The sequence below is a fragment of the Arachis hypogaea genome, chromosome 11 (assembly GCF_003086295.3).
Source record: "Arachis hypogaea cultivar Tifrunner chromosome 11, arahy.Tifrunner.gnm2.J5K5, whole genome shotgun sequence".
Lineage (NCBI taxonomy): Eukaryota > Viridiplantae > Streptophyta > Magnoliopsida > Fabales > Fabaceae > Arachis > Arachis hypogaea.
Window position 1 is genome coordinate 98076024 of NC_092046.1, and position 19119 is coordinate 98095142.

Here is a 19119-nt window from a genome sequence, read left to right on the forward strand (position 1 = left end):
AATTTTTTAAAATAATTTTCGAAAACAAAGGAAAAAATTTTTTTGAAAGATTTTTGAAAAAATTTTTTTTCTTTTTTTTGAAAATAAAACAAAAAGAAAATTACCTAATCTGAGCAACAAGATAAATCGTCAGTTGTCCAAACTCGAACAATCCCCAACAACGGCGCCATAAACTTGGTGCACGAAATTGTGATCCCTGGTGATGGCTCCAAAAACTTGGTGCTCTAATCTTAATTCATAATTTGTCACAACTTCGATACAACTAACCAGCAAGTGCACTGGGTCGTCCAAGTAATAAAACCTTACGTGAGTAAGGGTCGATCCCATGGAGATTGTTGGTATGAAGCAAGCTATGGTCATCTTGTAAATCTCAGTCAGGCGGATATCAAATGGTTATGGACTTTTCAAATAATAATAATAAATAAATAGAAAATAAAGATAGAAATACTTATGTAAATCATTGGTGAGAATTTCAGATAAGCGTATAGAGATGCTTTCGTTCCTCTGAACCTCTGCTTTCCTGCTGTCTTCATACAATCATTCCTACTCCTTTCCATGGCAAGCTTTCTGTAAGGCATCACCATTGTCAATGGCTACATCCCATCCTCTCTGTGAAAAAGGTCCAAATGCTCTGTCACGGCACGGCTAATCATCTGGAGGTTCTCGATCATATTGGAATAGGATTCACCCTCCTTTTGCGTCTGTCACTACGCCCAGCACTCGCGAGTTTGAAGTTCGTCACAGCCATCCCTTCCCAGATCCTACTCGGAATACCACAGACAAGGTTTAGACTTTCCGGATCTCAGCAATGGCCATCCATGGGTTCTAACTTATACCACAAAGATTCTAATATCTTGGACTCGGTCCTCTGTATTAGATATCTAAGAGATACTCATTCTAGCTTGTTTGCATGTAGAACAGAAGTGTTTGTCAGGCACGCGTTCATAAGTGAGAATGATGATGAGCGTCACATAATCATCACATTCATCATGTTCTTGGGTGCGAATGGATATCTTAGAAGTGGAATAAGTTGAATTGAATATAAAACAGTAGTACTTTGCATTAAATCATGAGGAACAGCAGAGCTCCACACCTTAATCTATGGAGTGCAGAAACTCTACCATTGAAAATACATAAGTGATAATGGAGCTCATTGGTCTCGGCCCCAGAGGGGAACCGGAGTAACCAAGACTTGATCAAAGGATCAAAAGATAATCCAAAGATGTAAATACAATAGTAAAAAGTACTATTTATACTAGACTCGCTACTAGGGTTTACAGAAGTAAGTAATTGATGCAGAAATTCACTTCCGGGGCCCACTTGGTGTGTGCTTGGGCTGAGCATGAAGCTTTCACGTGCAGAGGCTTCTTTTGGAGTTGAACGCCAAGTTGTAACGTGTTTTTGGCATTCAACTCTGGTTCGTGACGTGTTTCTGGCGTTTAACTCCAGACTACAGTGTAGAACTGGTGTTCAATGCCCTTTTGCGTCATCTAAACTCGGGCAAAGTATGGACTATTATATATTGCTGGAAAGCCCTGGATGTCTACTTTCCAACGCCATTAAGAGCGCGCCATTTGGAGTTCTGTAGCTCCAGAAAATCTACTTTGAGTGCAGGGAGGTCAGAATCCAACAGCATCAGCAGCCCTTCTTTAACCTCTGAATTTGATTTTTGCTCAAGTCCCTCATATTCAACCAGAAAATACCTGAAATCACAAGAAAAACACACAAACTCATAGTAAAGTCCAGAAATGTGAATTTAACATAAAAACTAATAAAAACATCCCTAAAAGTAACTAGATCCTACTAAAAACATACTAAAAATAATGGCAAAAAGCGTATAAATTATCCGCTCATCAGTGCCCCCATCACTGATTAGTACTCTAGGGACACCAAACCTGCTGAAGAAATGTTTTTGGAGGAACTTCAGCACTATTTTGGTATCATTGGTGGGTGTGGAAATGGCCTCTACCCATTTTGATACATAATCGACTGCCACTAGAATGTAAGTGTTTGAGTATGATGGTGGGAAAGGTCCCATGAAGTCAATTCCCCATACATCAAACAACTCAATGTCCAAGATTCTCTGTTGAGGCATGGCATAACCATGAGGCAGATTACCAGCTCTTTGGAACCTGTCACAGTTACGTACAAACTCTCGGGAATCCCTATAGAGTGTAGGCCAGTAGAAGCCACATTGGAGGACCTTGATGGCTGTTCGCTCACCTCCGAAATGGCCTCCATATTGTGATCCATGGCAATGCCATAAGATCCTCTGTGCTTCTTCTCTAGGCACACACCTACGAATTATTCCGTCCGCACATCTCTTAAAGAGATAGGGTTCATCCCACAAGTAGTACTTTGCATCAGTAATTAATTTTTTCTTTTGTTGTCTGCTGTACTCCTTGGGTATGAACCTTGCAGCTTTATAGTTTGCAATATCTGCAAACCATGGTGTTTCCTGAATGGCAAATTCTCATCCGGAAAGGTCTCATAGATTTCAATAGAGGGGGGAAACTTTCCTTCTACTGGTTCTATCTGGGACAGATGATCAGCCACTTGGTTCTCTGTCCGTTTTCTGTCTCTTATTTCTATATCAAACTCTTGCAGAAGCAACACCCATCTTATGAGCCTGGGTTTTAAATCCTGCTTTGTGAGTAGATATTTAAGAGCGGCATGATCAGTGTACACAATCACTTTTGATCCTACAAAGTATGATCTAAATTTCTCAATGGCATAAACCACTGCAAGCAATTCTTTTTCTGTGGTTGTGTAATTTTTCTAGGCATCATTTAAAACATGGCTAGCATAATAAATGACATGCAGAAGCTTGTCATGCATCTGGCCCAGTACTGCACCAATGGCGTGGTCACTGGCATCACACATTAATTCAAATGATAAAGTCCAGTCTGGTGCAGAAATAACTGGTGCTGTGACCAGCTTAGCTTTCAGAGTCTCAAACACTTGCAGACACTCTTTGTCAAACACAAATGGCGTGTCAGCAGCTAGCAAATTGCTCAGGGGTTTTGTAATTTTTGAAAAATCCTTTATAAACCTCCTATAGAATCCTGCATGTCCCAGAAAGCTTCTGATTGCCTTAACATCGGTGGGTGGTGGTAATTTTTCAATTACCTCTACCATAGCTTGATCCACCTCTATTCCCTTGTTCGAAATTTTATGCCCAAGGACAATTCCTTCAGTCACCATAAAGTGACATTTTTCACAATTTAGAACCAGGTTAGTCTCTTGGCATCTTTTCAGAACAAGTGCTAGATGGTTAAGACAGGAGCTAAATGAGTCTCCAAATACTGAAAAGTCATCCATGAAGACTTCCAGAAATTTCTCTACCATGTCAGAGAAGATAGAGAGCATGCACCTCTGAAAGGTTGCAGGTGCGTTACACAGACCAAAAGGCATTCTCCTGTAAGCAAATACTCCAGAAGGACATGTGAATGTTGTTTTCTCTTGGTCCTGTGGATCTACTGCAATTTGGTTGTAACCTGAATAGCCATCCAAAAAGCAGTAATATTCATGACCGGCTGGCTAGTCTCTCTAGCATCTGGTCTATGAATGGTAAAGGAAAATGATCCTTCCTGGTGGCTGTATTGAGCCTTCTATAGTCAATACACATACGCCACCCTGTAACTGTTCTTGTGGGAACCAGTTCATTCTTTTCATTATGAACCACTGTCATTCCTCCCTTCTTAGGGACAACATGGACAGGGCTCACCCAGGGGCTATCAGAAATAGGATAGATAATTCCAGCCTCTAGTAACTTAGTGACCTCTTTCTGCACCACCTCCTTCATGGCGGGATTTAGCCGCCTCTGTGGTTGAACCACTGGCTTAGCATCATCCTCCAATAGGATTTTGTGCATGCATCTAGCTGGGCTTATGCCCTTAAGCTCACTTATGGACCACCCAAGAGCTGTCTTGTGTGTCCTTAGCACTTGAATTAGTGCTTCCTCTTCCAGTGGGTTTAAAGCAGAGCTTATGATCACTGGAAAAGTGTCACCTTCTCCCAGAAATGCATATTTCAGGGATGGTGGTAATGGCTTGAGCTCGGGTTTAGGAGGTTTCTCCTCTTCCTAAGGAAATCTCAGAGGCTCTTTCAGTTCCTCTGAACCCTCCAAATCAGGCTGAACATCTTTAAAGATGTCTTCCAGCTCTGATTCGAGACTCTCAGCCATGTTGACCTCCTCTACCAAAGAGTCAATGAGATCAACTTTCATGCAGTCTTTTGGTGTGTCTGGATGTTGCATGGCCTTGACAGAATTCAACTTAAACTCATCCTCATTGACTTTCAGGGTTACTTCCCCCTTTTGGACATCAATGAGAGTTCATCCAGTTGCTCGGAAAGGTCTTCCTAGAATGAGAGTAGCACTCTTGTGCTCCTCCATTTCCAGCACTACAAAGTCAGTGGGAAAGGCGAATGGCCCAACCCTGACAATCATGTCCTCAATCACGCCTGATGGGTATTTAATGGAGCCATCAGCAAGTTGGAGACATATCCGGGTTGGTTTAACTTCTTCAGTTAAACCAAGCTTTCTGATAGTGGATGCAGGTATTAAGTTGATGCTTGCCCCAAGATCACATAAAGCTGTCTTGGTGCAATTACCCTCTAATATGCATGGTATCAGAAAGCTCCCGGGATCTTTAAGCTTTTCTGGAAAGCTTTTCAGAATGACTGCACTGCATTCTTTAATGAGGAGAACTCTTTCAGTTTCTCTCCAATCCTTCTTATGACTCAAGATCTCCTTCATGAACTTGGCATAAGAAGGTATTTGCTCAAGTGCCTCTGCAAATGGAATCTTTATTTTAAGAGTCCTGAGATAATCTGCAAAGCGAGCAAATTGCTTATCCTGCTCCCCTTGGCGGAGTTTTTGAGGATAAGGTATCTTGGCTTTATATTCCTCAACCTTAGTTGCTGCAGGTTTATTTCCTACAGAGGTGGTTGGAGAAGCCATTTTAGAGGGGTTGTTATCAGCACTTGTGTGTGTCTGATCCCTCACTGGCATTTGAATGCTAGGGTTAGAAGCTGGAGTGGCGTTGGATGCCAACTCCTTACTTGTTCCTGGCGTTCGAACACCATAACTGAGCTTTCATTGGGCGTTTGACGCCAAATCCTTGCCTGTTTCTGGCGTTTGAATGCCGGAGTTATTCCTCTCTGGGCTCTTACTGTCCTCAGATGGATTTTGGATAGCAGTTTGTTCTTTTCTTGGCTTCCTGCTGCCTTGAAGTGAGGTATTTAATGTTTTTCCACTTCTTAATTGAACTGCTTGGCACTCTTCTGTTATTTGTTTTGATAACTGTTGTTCTGTTTGCTTCAACTGTACCTCCATATTTATATTAGCCATTCTTGTGTCTTGTAGTATCTCCTTGAATTCGGCCAGCAATTTTTTTAGAAAGTCTAATTGCTGATTCAATTCAGTAATTTGTTCTGCAGGACTGAGTTCAGCAGTTACTGTCTTAGCCTCTTCTTTCATGGAAGATTCACTATTTAGGTACAGATGCTGATTTCTGGCAACTGTATCAATAAGCTCTTGAGCCTCTTCAATTTTCTTTCTCATGTGTATAGATCCACCAGCTGAGTGATCTAGAGAAATTTGAGCTTTCTCTGTAAGCCCATAATAGAAGATGTCTAACTGCACCCATTCTGAAAACATTTCAGAGGGACATTTTCTTAGCATCTCTCTGTATCTCTCCCAGGCATCATAAAGAGATTCATTATCTCCTTGTTTAAAGCCTTGGATGTCCAGCCTTAGCTGTGTCATCCGTTTTGGAGGGAAGTATTGATTCAGGAATTTTTCTGACAGCTGTTTCTATGTCCTTATGCTAGCCTTAGGTTGGTTATTTAACCACCTCTTAGCTTGGTCTTTTACAGCAAATGGAAACAATAATAATCTGTAGACATCCTGATCTACTTTCTTATCATGTACTGTGTCAGCAATCTGTAAAAATTGTGCCAGAAACTCTGTAGGTTCTTCCTGAGGAAGACCGGAATACTGGCAACTTTGCTGCACCATGATAATGAGCTGAGGATTTAACTCAAAGCTACTGACTCCAATGGAGGGTATATAGATACTACTCCCATATGAAGTAGTAGTGGGGTTGGCATATGACCCCAGAGTCCTTCTGGACTGTTCAATTCCACTTAGATCCATGATGGAGAAAAGGGAATTGATATGAATAGCAAATAGAATATATTTTTATTTTTTATTTTTTTGAAAACCGAAATTAAAAAAAATAAAAGAAAAGAAAATAAATAAAAAATTAACTATAATTTTGAAAATTTGAAGAAAAATAAATAAAAGAAAATTGAAAACCAAATTAATTAATTAAAAAGATTAGAAAAAGATGTGGGTGAGGATTTTCGAAAAAATGAAGAGAGAGAAATTGGTTATGAAGTTTTGAAAAAGATATGTCTTAAAATTAAGGATACTTGTAGAAAATAAAATAAAATAAAATAAAATAAAATAAAAGATATGAAAAAGATTTTATTTTAAGATTTGTGGTTAGAAAAGATAAGATAAGCTAGGTAAGAGAAGATAAGGAATTTAAATTAAAAAGTTTTGAAATTTGAATTTTGAATTTTGAATTTTGAATTTTGAAATTTGAATTTTGGAAGTTGAAATTTGAAATTTGAAATAAGATAAGATAAGATTTTGAAAAAGATATGATTTTTTTTTTGAACAAGATTTGAATTTTGAAATTTTAAAACTAAGATAAGATAAAATAAAAAAATTTAAAATAAAATATGAATTTTTAGAAGGAAAATTCAAAAAATCAATTAAGATAAAGGAAAAAGATATTTTTGAATTCAATGAGGAAAGAGAAAAAAAATAAAAAGACACAAAACTTAAAATTTTTAGATCTAATACTCCTTATTTTCGAAAATTTGGAGGAAAAATACCAAGGAACACCAAACTTAAAAATTTTAAGATCAAAACACAAGAAAGACTCAAGAACACCTTGAAGATTCACAAGAACACGAAGAACAAAAAGTCGAAGACTCAAAGGACTCAAGAACATAAAAAAAAAGAACACCAAACTTAAAATTTTTAGAAAACCAAAAACTAATTTTCGAAAATTAGATAAGAACTAACAAGAAAACACCAAACATAAAACTTGACACAAGATTTAATCAAAGAAAAATTATTTTTGAAAAGATTTTAGAAAGAAAGACTCAAAGGAGCAACTATTCACAAGAACATAGACACAACGCTCTAGCCAATTGAGTTATAAATTTAAAGTGTTTTAACAAGTTGTTTAATGTATAAAAATATTTTATTTTTTTTAGATACCAATAATTCTAGAATGCATAAGAAAAAGAAGAAAAATCACAAAACAAGAGAAACTAAAGATGAAACAAGGAAAATAAACAAGAACAACTTGAAGATTAAGAAAGAACAATGAACAGAAATTCAAAAATTTAAAAGAAAAATAAAATTATGCAATTGACACCAAACTTAAAATATGAGACCGAACTCAAACAGAAGACTAAATCATGAAGTTATTGGTTTTTTTTTAAAAAAAAATTCAAAAATAATTTAGAAAAATAAAATAAGGATTTTAAAATTTTAACCAAAAATAATAATAGAAGACTCTAAACCAAAAAGAAAAATTTTTCCTAATCTAAGAAACAAAATAAACTGTCAGTTGTCCAAACTCGAACAATCCCCGGCAACGGCGCCAAAAACTTGGTGCACGAATTGTGAATCACACTTTTCACAACTCGTACCACTAACCAGCAAGTGCACTGGGTCGTCCAAGTAATACCTTACGTGAGTAAGGGTCGATCCCACGGAGATTGTTGGTTTGAAGCAATCTATGGTTATCTTGTAAATCTTAGTCAGGAAATCAATTATAATTATCAGTATGAATTGTGAAGAATAAAAGAGCATGGACTAAATACTTATTCTGCAGTAATGGAGAATATGTTGGAGTTTTGGAGATGCTTTGTCTTCTGAATCTCTGCTTTCTCCCTGTCTTCTTCTTCACGCACGCAAGGTTCCTCCTATGGCAAGCTGTGTGTTGGTGGATCACAATTGTCAATGGCTACCATCCGTCCTCTCAGTGAAAAAGGTCCAGGTGCGCTGTCACCACACGGCTAATCATTTATCGGTTCCCACTCGTGCTGGAATAGGATCCATTGATCCTTTTGCATCTGTCACCACGCCCAGCTCTTGTGGGTTTGAAGCTCATCACAGTCATTTAATCCCTGAATCCTACTCGGAATACCACAGACAAGGTTTAGACTTTTCGGATTCTCAAGAATGCTGCCATTGGATTCTAACTTATACCACGAAGATTCTGATTAAGGAATCCAAGAGATATTCATTCAATCAAAGGTAGAACGGAGGTGGTTGTCAGGTATGCGTTCATAGGTTGAGGATGATGATGAGTGTCACGGATCATCATATCCATCATATTGAAGTGCGAATAAACATCTTAGATAGAAACAAGCGTGTTTGAATAGAAAACAGAAATAATTGCATTAATTCATCGAGACACAGCAGAGCTCCTCACCCCCAACAATGGAGTTTAGAGACTCATGCCATCAAAGAGTACAAAGTTCAGATCTAAAATGTCATGAGTTACAAAATAAATCTCAAAAAGTTGTTTAAATACTAAACTAGTAACCTAGGTTTACAAAAGATGAATAAACTACGATAATTGGTGCAGAAATCCACTTTTGGGGCCCACTTGGTGTGTGCTGGGGCTGAGACTTAAGCTTCTCACGTGCCTAGGCTGTTTCTGGAGTTGAACGCCAGGTTGTAACCTGTTTTTGACGTTCAACTCCAATCTGTAACCTGTTTCTGGCGTTTGACGCCAGACTGCAACATGGAACTGGCGTTCAACGCCAGTTTACGTCATTTATCCTTGAGAAAAGTATGGACTATTATATATTACTGGAAATCCCTGGATGTCTACTTTCCAACGCAATTGAGAGCTTGCCATTTGGACTTCTGTAGCTCTAGAAAATCCATTTTGAGTGCAGGGAGGTCAGAATCCAACAGCATCTGCAGTCCTTTTTCAGCCTGAATCAGATTTTTGCTCAGCTCCCTCAATTTTAGCCATAAAATACCTGAAATTATAGAAAAACACAAAAACTAATAGTAAAGTCCAGAAATATGATTTTTATTTAAAAACTAATAAAAATATAATAAAAACTAACTAAATCATACTAAAAACATACTAAAAACAATGCCAAAAAGCGTATAAATTATCCGCTCATCAATAAACCTAAGGCTACACTTATATAGAGTAGCTATGATATACAATGTGGCTACGCGTTACAGGTGATGCAGTAGTGTTGAAAAACGTAGCCTATTCTGGTAAAAATGAAAGCTGAAAAAAGCGTAGCCTTTAATTTTGGACAGCATCACTTGAAAAGCGCACCCTATTCCCAAATGCCAAAAGCGTAGCCCTTGGTGCAGAAAAGCGTAGCCTTTGAGAATAGGCAATGGCCGAATAGGAATCACCCTAAGAAGCGTAGCCATAGCCCAGAAAGAATAGCCGTAGCCTAAGGCATCATTTTTTTTCATTTTTGGCTACACTTTTCAAGTGTACTTGAATGGGTGTTTTTCTTGTAGTGATGGTATATTTTCTTGATCTTTTGATTTTATAAATTTTGTAGGAAATAAGTGGAAATAGAAGCAAAATAGCACAAAATCAGCTCAAAAGAAGAAAAAAAGAGTTTGGGGGCACACTTTGAAGTTTGAGCACATTTTGGAACTTTAGGCCACGCTTTTAAAAGCGTGGCCCATGACCATGAGGCCATGACATGCATTAATGCCTTATGCATGCATTTAATTATTAATGCCATCATGATGCATTATTAATGCATTAGGCATGGAAAATGAATGCTACGTTAAAGCAATTGGTATTACTAGTCAATGAATGCATGCATGAAATGTTGCATGAAACATTAATTAATTATGCCAATAAGAATGAATGAATGCTACCTTGAAATAAATGAATTATACATTGGCATTATTAATTAAGTTCATGAAAGAATGCATGTAATATTATTAATACCAATAAGGCGTTAATGAAATGCATGAATGAAACCATTAAATCATTAATGCCATAATGAATGAATGCTTTAACGTAATGCAATTGGATTTATTAACTAAGTAATATAATAAAAGCATGCATGTGTTTAGTTAATTAGTACCATCATGGACTATGCATTGGCTTTATTAATTAAGATAGAATGAAAGCATGTAGCATTGATTTTTGCAACGGAGCACCTCAACAAAGCCAAGGAGAAACAAGAGAGCGCTCCGTTCATTCATTTCACTTTTTTGGGCATGACCGATGAGGAAAACCAAGGCGCGAACAAAGGAAGCAAAGTAGCGCTACGTTTGTGCTCTTAACTGAGCGCTACAAGGCTTGGCAAGAAAATTGGCCAAAGTGACTTCACCAAGATTCGAAGAGGGAAACCACGCACCATGAGGAGAGCGCTCAAAAAGGCAACGTAGCGCTCTAATTGTGAACGCTATGAGGCACCAAATTGTGGCACGAGGAAGGCACACAACAAGGGAGTGAGCGCTCAGTTCACTAACTTAACTGAGCGCTCCACTAGAGCATGGCTCTAATCCAATTCAAACCAAAAGCACCCTGACCCATGCAAATTAGATCAAGCCATCCGGATTCACTCCTCTTCAAATCCAAAGCAAGCAAAGCCCATTATCATCACTCAAAGGCACAAGAGATAGTTAGAATAGGAATTCCATTTAATTGTAATTTATTTTTAATTTCAATTTCATTTTCATTTGTAAAGCCTATGTAAAGGCATCAATTCTATTTCATTAGAAAGGCTAGCTCTACTAGAGAGCAGTAGGAGTAAGAGTAGAATAGAGAGCTCTCTTTTAATTTTCCTTGTTGAATTTGAAGATTTGAAAATCAGATCTGGGTTCTCTTTTCTTCTCTGCTTCATTTTCTTTCCAACGCAATTTCGCTTATACACTTTCAATCTCTTCAATTCTCTCTTCTGCAATTCATTTTCTGCACTTTTAGATTTTGCTTGAGCTGATTCTTCTTTCTATGCAATTTAAATTCTCTACCTCCTTGCTATTTTACATTTGAGCTTGCTGTGATCTGAATTTAATTTTCCTGCAATTCAAATTTCTTGTTTTGAGTTCTGATTTACTGTCTCTTTAATTTCCAGCACCCAGCCCCCTTTACATTTCATGCAATTTACATTTCATGTCATTTAAGATTCTGTCAATTTACATTTCTTGCTCTTTATGATTCCTGCCCATTTACATTCTGTCATTTACAATTCACTGCAATTTACTTTCTGTTGGTTCAATTTTCACTCAAATCATCAAATGTTAGCTTGACTAGACTAATCACCCACTAAAATTGCTTGATCCATCAATCCCTGTGGGATCAACCTCACTCTAAGTGAGTTTTACTACTTGATGCGACCCGGTACACTTGCCGGTGAGTTATGGTGTTGGAATCCAATTCCAACCCATCAAGTTTTTGGCGCCGTTACCAGAGATTGATTTAGATCAATAATGATTAAGTGGGTGAGAAGTCTAGATTAAGCATTTTCTTTGTTTTATTCTCTGTTTTAAGTTGAAACCAAGGTGTTTGTGTTTTTGCCTCTCTAAGAAATTCTCATCTCTGATATGAGTAATTTCAGTTTTCACTGGTTTTGTGTTTTACAAAACTCAAATGGAGTTCAACTCATCTTATGATCAAACAAATTTTATGGGATATTACCCACCATCACCAATCTCTAATGGTGGCTGGGAATATCACCAAGAAAATACAAATTCTGAGCACTCCAATCCATGGAGATTTGCTTCAGAGACACAAGATGAGCAAGAAAATCATATGGGATACCAACCACCACCACAAAATGATTCATATCATTATCCTCATGGTGGTTGGGAGTATCACCAAGAATTGAAAGAGTATGAACATCTCCCAAAGCCACAAAGTGACTCATACTGTGATGATAGTTACACAAACCGTGGCTGGGAAGGGAATGTCAACAGTTCATACTCCATTCATCAAGAGACATCTTCCCTGGAGTATACTCTCATTAAAGTCATGCAAGATTGTCCACCCTCACTTCCAGTTTCTCATTTGAAAGTTCTTCATCACTTCATTATGCCTCAACACAAAGTTTCCTCCAAGATCCATACAACTCATCTCATCAACCACAAAATTCATTCCACAACTCACAAAATTCACTCCATAACCCTCAAAACAACTTCACTACAACATGTTCATGTCCATAAAATTACTCTCAACCTTAAGAGGATCTCCTTCAAAAGTCCAGAGAATTTTTTGAAAGACAAGAACAATCCTGGAAAAGACAAAAAACCCTCTACAATAAGATGAATGGACATTTTGAGCAGAGGAAGACTCATTTAGGATTACCAAGTGTTAAGGATGAGGAACAATCTGTGAGTGAAGAAGAGATCCCTGTATCAAGTGAAATTTCAATGGAGAAGGAGGTGGTGGAGGCATTTGAACCTGAAACTGCACTTGAGATGAAAAAGAAACATGAAAACTCACAACCTTCACAAACCTCCCTGAACCAAAAATTCTCAACACTTGGATCTGTAATTGAGAAGTATTAAGAGGAGATGAAGAAATCTTGGGAAGAACAATAAACCTCCTCCATGAAAGTGCTATTAAGTCAAATGTTGAGTGTAAAGGAGGAAGTGAAGGAACAAGGAAGTGAGGAAGACAATCAAGGAAGCTCATACACAAGTGAAGCAAAGAGGTATATAGAGGAAGAGCTCATGGAACCAATAATTCAAAAGGCTCTTGATGAAGAAATCACTCCAACAATCACACAACCATCAAGTTTTAATATCCAAGAAGTGAAGGCAACTAACAAGAGCACCAATCGTGTCCCTGATCCAGCAAGCAAGCTCAATCAAGCCATTTACTAAAGAAAGCTTGCTGAGGAGAGGCCAAGACAAGGGACAATAGCTGAATCTTCTCCCCCATTGAGGTCATTCCTCTTAAAAAACTGGAAGAAGAGGAAGAAAGTGAAGAACCACATGTTAACCGTAGGTAACATTTCTCTTCTTTGCTTTATTTTCTTTCTTTGCTTTGTTTAAATTTCAATAAATTGGCATATGGTTACATTCTAAGTTTGGTGTTGCCCTGCAACAATTTGTTCTCAATCCCTTTGGGTGATTGCATCAATTCTACATGGAAGTGTCACACCAAGATTCTAAGTTTGGTGTGCCACTTATTTTTCTATGCAATTCATTCAGCAACACCACTTGTCTGCATAATCATAAGGCCCTTTGTAGCATTATCTTTCTTTTAGTTAGACAATTTTAGTTTTCTTGTGTTTTAGTCATTTCCTTGTTTTTAATGCTTTCTTCTGTTAACTGTTTTTTTTAATACATCACTGATGAGCGGATAATTTATACGCTTTTTAACATTGTTTTTAGTATGTTTTTAGTAGGATCTAGTTACTTTTAGGGATGTTTTCATTAGTTTTTATGTTTACTATGAGTTTGTGTGTTTTTCTATGATTTCAGGTATTTTTTGGCTGAAATTGAGGGACTTGAGCAGAAATCAGATTCAGTGGTTGAAGAAGGACTGCTGATGCTGTTGGATTCTGACCTCCCTGCACTCAAAGTAGATTTTCTGGAGCTACAGAACTCGAAATGGCGCGCTTCCAATTGCGTTGGAAAGTAGACATCCAGAGCTTTCCAGCAATATATAATAGTTCATACTTTGGCCAAGAATAGACGACGTAAACTGGTGTTCAACGCCAGCTTTCTACCCAAATCTGGCGTCCAGCGCCAGAAAAGGAGCCAAAACCAGAGTTGAACGCCCAAACTGGCACAAAAGCTGGCGTTCAACTCCAAGAAGGACCTCTACACGTGCAACACTCAAACTCAGCCCAAACACACACAAAGTGGGCCCAGAAAGTGGATTTATGCATCAATTACTTACTCATGTAAACCCTAGTAGCTAGTTTATTATAAATAGGACCTTTTACTATTGTATTAGACATCTTTGATCAGTGTAAACCATCTTTGGACGCCTGGTTCTTAATCAGAGGGGCTGGCCATTCGGCCATGCCTGGACCTTTCACTTATGTATTTTTAACGGTAGAGTTTCTACACTCCATAGATTAAGGTGTGGAGCTCTGCTGTTCCTCAAAGATTAATGCAAAGTACTACTGTTTTCTATTCAATTCTTCTTATTTCGCTTCTAAGATATTCATTCGCACTTCAACCTGAATGTGATGAACGTGACAATCATCATCATTCCCTATGAACGCGTGCCTGACAACCACTTCCGTTCTACATTCGAATTGAATGAGTATCTCTTAGATCTCTTAATCGGAATCTTCGTGGTGTAAGCTAGAATGATGGCGGCATTCAAGAGAATCCGGAAGGTCTAAACCTTGTCTGTGGTATTCCGAGTAGGATTCAATGATTGGATGACTGTGATGAGCTCCAAACTCGCGATTGCGGGGCGTTAGTGACAGACGCAAAAGGATAGTAAATCCTATTCCAGCATGATCGAGAACCGACAGATGAATAGTCGTGCCGTGACAGGGTGCGTTGACCATTTTCACTGAGAGGATAAGATGAAGCCATTGACAAGGGTGATGCCTCCAAACGATTAGCTGTGCCGTGATAGGGCATTGGATCATTTTCCCGAGAGATGACCGAAAGTAGCCATTGACAATGGTGATGTATCACATAAAGCCAGCCATGGAAAGGAGTAAGACTGACTGGATGAAGATAGCAGGAAAGCAGAGGTTCAGAGGAACGAAAGCATCTCCATTCGCTTATCTGAAATTCTCACCAATGAATTACATAAGTATTTCTATCCCTATTTTATTAATTAATTTCGAAAACTCCATTATTATTTTATATCCGCCTGACTGAGATTTACAAGGTGACCATAGCTTGCTTCATACCGACAATCTCCGTGGGATTCGACCCTTACTCACGTAAGGTATTACTTGGACGACCCAGTGCACTTGCTGGTTAGTTGTGCGAAGTTGTGAACCATGGTATTGGCATCATGTTTTTGGCGCCATTACCAGGGAAAGAAAGAGCGATGAATTTTACATAATCAAAGTGTAATCACAATTTCTGCGCACCAAGTTTTTGGCGCCGTTGCCGGGGATTGTTTGAGCCTGGACATCACAATTTTGTGCACCAATCACCAAGAGATCCTTATTCATGATAGATTCTTGGCTTGGTGATTGTGCTTAACATATAATAGTTTCAGTTGCTTAGTTATTCAAATAAATTGACATATGATTGCATTCTAAGTTTGGTGTTGCTATGCAACAAAATTTGGTTCCAATCCTTACTAGATACTTGCATGAATTCCAAGTGAAAGTGTCATACTAGTTTGGTGTGCCACTTATCTTTTATGCCATGTATCATGCACACCTTCTTATGTTTGCAATCACAATGCCTCTGTCTCTTGTGCTTTGATTATTATCTTTAATTTTGCTTGCTTGAAACACATGTACTGCTAACATTTCATTGTGTAAGACATTCATGATCCATCTTAGCTCCATGGCAATTGTTCTAATTGTTGCTTAAGGATGAGCAAGCATTCTGAGTTTGGCAAGGGAAAAGGGAAGAATAGGAAGAAAATAACAACAATAGAGAAGATGAATTACAAGGTTGTAAAGTTCCTTTTCCTCTCCTTTGTTTCCAGCACTTTAAATTGCATGATTGCCTTTATCTTCTCTATATGCATGTGTGGTATGAATAAGCATAGCTTGAATTATGATCTGTAACATGTTGCTATTCCATTATGACTACCAACTTGAGTTTTGTGAATTCAAAAGCAGTAAAGTATCATGATCACAAACAAACAAGGACATTAAAGAAGAATTTAGCATGTGCATACAAGTATTGGAAGGCTAGTATGATTGATTGTTGCTCAATTGCATTAGATTTTATTTAATTAAAGTTTTTATCTAGTACACTTTGTGAAATCTTTTGAAATCATTAAAACCTTGAAGAAGCAATTGCAAATTAAGGCAAGAAAAGAAAAAGGGAAAGAATGAGAAAGCTGAAGGCTCTTAGTACCAATGACGATTTCATTGTTAAGTACTTATGGTGTTTATGTATGAAGCAAAAATCTTGAAAACAAAACACTTAGGGTCAAGGTTAGGTTCAAGTGCAAATGCACTCCCTCAAAGCTCAAGGCTCTGAGCATCAATGATTAGAGAGTTAAGTTAAGAAAAGAAACAAATAAGCTTAAAGAAGTCCTCTAATTAAATGCTTGTGGTGCTTATGTGTCAAGCGGTAATACTTGAAAACAAAGCATTTAGAGTCGTAGTTTTGTTATCAACTCATGGGGCAAAGCACCCAAAAGGAGAAGCTAATAAAAAAAATCAAAAGCATGTTTCAAGGAAGAAATATAAGAAAAAGATTTCATAAATTGAGCTAGATAGAAGCATCAATCATTTACATTTCTTTTGTGATTGAAGCATGCATAGAAAACTAGCTAACCATGAACATTGAGTTGCTATTCTTCTTATCTTGGATTGTCAATCTTTATTGCATGATTCTTTTCTTGCTTGGGGACAAGCAAGGTTTAAGTTTGGTGTTCTGATAACATGTCATCATCTCATGTTTTTCTATGCTTTTTCATACAAGAAATTGATGATTTGTGCTTAGATATTGAAAGCTTTTGTGCTTAAATGGTATATTTCCTTGATCTTTTGATTTTATAAATTTTGTAGGAAATAAGTGGAAAAAGAAGCAAAATAGCACAAAATCAGCTCAAAAGAAGAAAAAAAGATTTTGGGGGCACACTTTGAAGTTTGAGCACACTTTGGAACTTTAGGCCACGCTTTTAAAAGCGTGGTCCATGACCAAGAGGCCATGACATGCATTAATGCCTTATGCATGCATTTAATTATTAATGCCATCATGATGCATTATTAACGCATTAGGCATAAAAAATGAATGCTACATTAAAGCAATTGGTATTATTAGTCAAAGAATGCATGCATGAAATGTTGCATGAAACATTAATTAATTATGCCAATAAGAAGGAATGAATGCTATGTTGAAATAAATGAATGATACATTGGCATTATTAATTATGTTCATGAAAGAATGCATGTAATATTATTAATACCAATAAGGCGTTAATGAAGTGCATGAATGAAACCATTAAATCATTAATGCCATAATGAATGAATGCTTTAACGTAATGCAATTGGCTTTATTAACTAAGTAATATAATAAAAGCATGCATGTGTTTAGTTAATTAGTACCATCATGGACTATGCATTGGCTTTATTAATTAAGATAGAACGAAAGCATGTAGCGTTGATTTTTCCAACGGAGCGCCTCAACAAAGCCAAGGAGAAACAAGAGAGCGCTCCGTTCATTCATTTCACTTTTTCGGGCATGATCCATGAGGAAAAGCAAGGCGCGAATAAAGGAAGCAAAGTAGCGCTACGTTTGTGCTCTTAGCTGAGCGCTACAAGGCTTGGCAAGAAAATTGGCCAAAGTTACATCACCAAGATTCGAAGAGGGAAACTGTGCACCATGAGGAGAGCGCTCAAAAAGGCAACGCAGCACTCTAATTGTGAACTCTATGAGGCACCAAATTGTGGCACGAGGGAGGCACACAACAAGGGAGTGAGCGCTCAGTTCACTAACTTAACTGAGCAATCCACTGGAGCATGGTTCCAATCCAATTCAAACCAAAAGCACCCTGACCCATGCAAATTAAATCAAGCCATCCGGATCCACTCCTCTTCAAATCCAAAGCAAGCAAAGCCCATTATCATCACTCAAAGGCACAAGAGATAGTTAGAATAGGAATTCCATTTAATTGTAATTTATTTTTAATTTCAATTTCATTTTCATTTGTAAAACCTATATAAAGGCATCAATTCCATTTCATTAGAAAGGTTGGCTCTAATAGAGAGCAGTAGGACTAGGAGTAGAATAGAGAGCTCTCTTTTAATTTTTCTTGTTGAATTTGAAGAATTGAAAATCATATCTGGGTTTTCTTTTCTTCTCTGCTTCATTTTCTTTGCAATGCAATTTCGCTTATACGCTTTCAATCTCTACAATTCTCTCTTCTGCAATTCCTTTTCTGCACTTTTACATTTTGCTTGAGCTGAGTCTGCTTTCTATGCAATTTAAATTCTCTACCTCCTTGCTAATTTACATTTGAGCTTGCTGTGATCTGAATTTAATTTTCCTGCAATTCAAATTTCTTGTTCTGAGATCTGATTTACTGTCTCTTTAATTTTCAGCACCCAGCCCCCTTTACATTTCATGCAATTTACATTTCTTGTCATTTAAGATTCTGTCAATTTATATTTCTTGCTCTTTAAGATTCCTGCCCATTTACATTCTGTCATTATAATTCACTGCAATTTACTTTCTGTTGCTTCAATTTTCACTCAAATCATCAAATATTAGCTTGACTAAACTAATCACCCACTAAAATTGCTTGATCCATCAATCCCTGTGGGATCGACCTCACTCTAAGTGAGTTTTACTACTTGATGCGACCCGGTACACTTGCCGGTGAGTTTTGTGTTGCAATCTAATTTGCACCCATCAAATATTCCTTCTCCTTCCACATCACAAGCACCTTCAACAAATCAACTGCTCTATCAGATACTTGAGAGGTTGGACCGGCTTGACCGGCAAGGAAAGCGAAGAGAGCACTGTAACAAGCGTTGATTTACATACCTCAAGGAGCTACTTGTTGGTAACCACCCACCTGAAGAAGACCCAAACACCCCAGACACCACTTTATTTACCAGCACAGGGAGCCATGACGGTCCCGATTGTGGAGATACTGCTACCAGCCCCCCTTTGTTCCTGACTGATGGCACCGACGATGGTGCCAAGATTTAAGTGTGGGGAGGTCGGTCAGTACCTGACTTCCGGAGGTAATTTTTCTTTCTTAACACCAACAAATTATTTATTTTTCTTTTATTTAGGATAGGATAGATTGCATAGTAATAGGTATTTGCATGCATTTTCTAATTGGTTGAAAAATAATAAGTTTTCTTTTTAAGACTCTATTTTTGAAAAATTTTACTAACTTAAATCAAAACCTTTGTGTTAAAACCTGTTTGAAGACTATAAATTGGAACATAAATGAT